This window comes from Manis pentadactyla, chromosome 10, assembly GCF_030020395.1.
Source record: "Manis pentadactyla isolate mManPen7 chromosome 10, mManPen7.hap1, whole genome shotgun sequence".
Classification (NCBI taxonomy): Eukaryota; Metazoa; Chordata; class Mammalia; order Pholidota; family Manidae; genus Manis; species Manis pentadactyla.
The window spans coordinates 63,539,443-63,543,383 of record NC_080028.1 but is presented as its reverse complement, the minus strand read 5'-3'; positions in this window follow the sequence as shown (position 1 = coordinate 63,543,383).

Sequence of the window (3,941 nt, the reverse complement as noted above, 5' to 3'; positions counted from 1 at the left end):
ATGTTCGTAATTCCATTTTCCATCATTTACTTCTTTCCCTGCCGGCACTATTTTTAAAACTTTCCAAATTAAACAAAAACAGCCTCAGAAAAGCAGCTGATCACATCCCAGTTTGGTTCAATTCTAGTTGATTTTTTTGAAAGCAAACTTTTTAAAAACGAAAGGTTGTCACCAGTTTAGCCCTACAAATCATAGAGAATTTCCACTCTTATTAAATGGTTCATGCTTTGGTTAGAGCTCTGAGTCCATAGAAAGGTAGTTACAGTATTTAAATTCATTTCACTTACGGGCCTTTGTTAGCAGCTAATGGAGATTCCTTTTACTCTGTGCCTGATTCCCCAGATCCAATGTGCTGTAATAAAATTATGAACATAGGAATAATGTGCACACATTAAATTTGGAATTGCTATGAAATGTGCTACCATGCATTTTAAACTTTTTAAAAAATTTCCTGATTAAGAGGTTTTCAGAAATGTAGAACATCAATTCTGAGACATGGTTAAAATGTATTCCTTCATTTCTACATTTAAGATTATGTTTATGGTGCAAATGATATGATTTTAATATAAATGCTAGCCTACTTGAAGTTTTTCAGTTAATGTATTTTCATTGTGTGTATAATGATATAAAAACTCATTATTTCAAAATAGCTGTCTTTTTCAAACTTTACCAGGCCAAAATGGCAGACTAACTCTGATTTTTCATCCTTTTAACAGTTGTTGGGCAAGCCAGCTCTGAACATAGGATTAAAAAAATTTTTTTTTATTAAGGTATTATTGATATACACTCTTATGAAGGTTTCGCATGAAAAAACAATGTGGTTGCTACATTCAACATTCAACCATATTATCAAGTCCCCACCCACACCCCAAAGCAGTCACTGTCCATCAGTGCAGCAAGATGCCACAGATCCACTATGTGCCTTCTCTGTGCTACACTGTTCTCCCCATGACCCCCCACACCATGTGTACTAAACATAATACCCCTCAACCCCTTTCTCCCTCCCTCCCTACCGGCCCTCCCACATCCCTCCCTTTTGGTAACCACTAGTCCTTTCTTGGAGTCTCTGAGTCTAATGCTATTTTTGAACATAGGATTTTTCAAATGCTTCCCCCTCCATCTCACCAAACAACTCATTTTATTTAGCCTCGGGTCTCTAGACTCAACTCAGAACAAATGCTGACTTCAGCAGGGAAAGCCAGCATTCACAGAGCTCTTGTGACAGGCTGGGCATTGTGCTATGTAATTTGCTTTGATTCTCAGTTAATCTTCACATCAAGCCAGTAAGGTAGGTGCAACTGTTGCTCCCATTCCACAGATGAGACAGAGGCCAAGGCTGAGAGTCCATTGAGCATGATCAAGGTCCCACAGCTAATGTAGGGCAACGGGGGAAGAAGAAAGGGTTTGAAGTGGAAAAGTGTCAGGTTTGCGTTGAACAGAGGAGATAGAGTGAAGCAGCAAGAAGACCAGATGGAAGGTTCTTGCAGTCATTCAGAGGGAAATGATGGATGAAACAGGAGCAGCAGACCTGAAGGAGAATGATGCACATGACACAAGCTGAAGCTGTTAAGATGTTATGGCTGACTGTGTGGGGGAATAGATTCATCCAAAAATATTTGGTGAGAAATTACTGTGTGTTTGACACACTGTGGGCACCGGGAATACAAAAGGAAACAAGGAAATAAAAGCTCAGGCAAGTGGAAGAAAAATCATAAACATATAAGCAAACAAAATAAACAACTGCACTGGTGTCCTTGATAACAAAGTACCACACTCAGTGGCTTAAAACAACAGAAGTTTGTTTTCTCACAATTCTGGAGGCTGTAGAGAATACTTTCTTGCTGCTTCTAGCTTCTGGAGGCTGCCAGCAACCCTTGGCATTCCTCAGCTTGCAGACACATCGCTCCAGTCTCTGCCTCTGACTTACAGGACATTCTTCCTGGCATCTATCTATGTGCAAACTTCCCTCTTCTTGTAAAGACAGCAGCCAGTGGATTCGTGCTCACCCTAATCCAGTATGATGTCATCTTAACTTGATATCTGCAAAAACCCTATTTCCAAATAAGGTCACATTCACAGGTACCAGTGGGTAGACTTGGACATATCTTGTTAGGGGACATAATTCAGCCCAGTGATAAGTTACAGGAAGGAAATGAAAGGAATGTTATCACTTAAAAGGGAGGATACCTGCTTAGGTGATCAGGGAAGGCCTCTTTGAAAGACCGTCCCTTCCACAGAGCCCTGAAAAGTAAGAAGGACCAGGCTCACAGTAGTCCCAGCAGAGAAAACTGCAAGTGCAAATGCCCAGGGGCTGGGTAGGGCGTGCTAACCAATGACAGCTGAAAGAAAGCTAGCGTGCCTGCAACAAATCCAGCTGAGAGAGGGATGGGGAGGGATGGGCCAAGAGGGAGCTTTCCCTGCGGATCTTGGAAGTCAAGAGGAGTGTGGATTTTTCCTACATGTGATAGAGAGACAGCCATTGAAGGACTTTCAGCAGAACTGTGAGATCTGATTTGCATTTTTCAAAGCTTGCTCTGCCTGCATTGTGAGACTAGCCTGCAGTGGAGAAGGAGGGCGAGCAGAGGAGTCAAAGCATGTGAGATGTGTTTGGAGGATTTACTGAAAGTTTTAAAAGGATATAGAGAATAAATTAGAGAGGGCCATGATGAATGAATTGCAAGATGAGCCTGAGCTTTTATTTGAGAGCCCAGATGAAGGGTGATATCCTAAAATCACAGAGGGGTTTGGGCATCCCTAGAAAGCAACCATCGCAGTGTTCTTATTACTATATTACTTATATTTGGCTAATATAGCTTGGTGTTAAAAAATACATAAATATATTACATATATGTAATATTTACCTATGTAATATATATGCTATCTATCTTACCTCTTACAAAATGAATTACATGAACACCATTCATATAATATTGGAAGTTATCTTTCTCATAGACTAAGAATAATAATAATAAATATTTAAAAGCAGGAGCACCTTGAAGCTGCATGGAACTTTAGACATGTCAAGTAGTAATAACACTTACTGACTGCTGAGTATATACTAGAGAATGTGCTAGGTGTGTTAGATCACTTAATTCCCTTGATCCTCACAGCAGCTTCATGAACCAGATGCCCTTAATGCAGGCAGACCTCAGAGATATTGTGGGTTTGGTTTGAGACCACTGCAATAAAGTGAGTATCATAATAAAAGTGGGTCACATCAAATTCTGTTTTCCCAGCACCTATAAACTTTGTTTATACTATACTGTAGTCTTTTAAGTGTGCAATAGCACTATGCCTAAAAAACAACATACATACCTTAATTTAAAAATATTTTATTGCTAGAAAATACCAGCTACCAGTGAGTCATATCTTTTTGCTGGTGGAGGCTGCTGACTTATCAGAGTGGTGGGTGCCGAAGATTTGGGTGGCTGTTGCAGTTTCTTAAAATAAGACAATAATGAAGTTTTTGCACTGATTCTTCCTATCAAGAACGATTTCTCTGTAGCACCTGATGCTGTTTGATAGCATTTTACCAACAGAACTTCCTTCAAAACTGGAGTCAACCCTCTCAAACCGTGCTATTTCTTTTATCAACCAAGTGTATATAATATTCTGAATTCTTTGTTATTTCAACAACCTTCAAAGCACCTTTATCAGGAGATTCCCTCTCAAGAAGCCACTTACTACTGACCACCACAATAAATAACAAAGAAGTTTGGAATACTGCAGGAATTACCAACATGTGGCACAGAGACATGAAGTGAGCACATGCCCTTGGAAAAATGGTGCTCATAGACTTGCTGGATGTAGGATTGCCACAGACCTTCAATTTGCAAAAAACAGTTATCTGCAAAGCATAATAAAGTGAAGTGCAACACAACAAGGTATGCTTGTAGCTCCATTTTATGGTGAGGAACCTGAGGCACAGAGAAGCTGAGGGG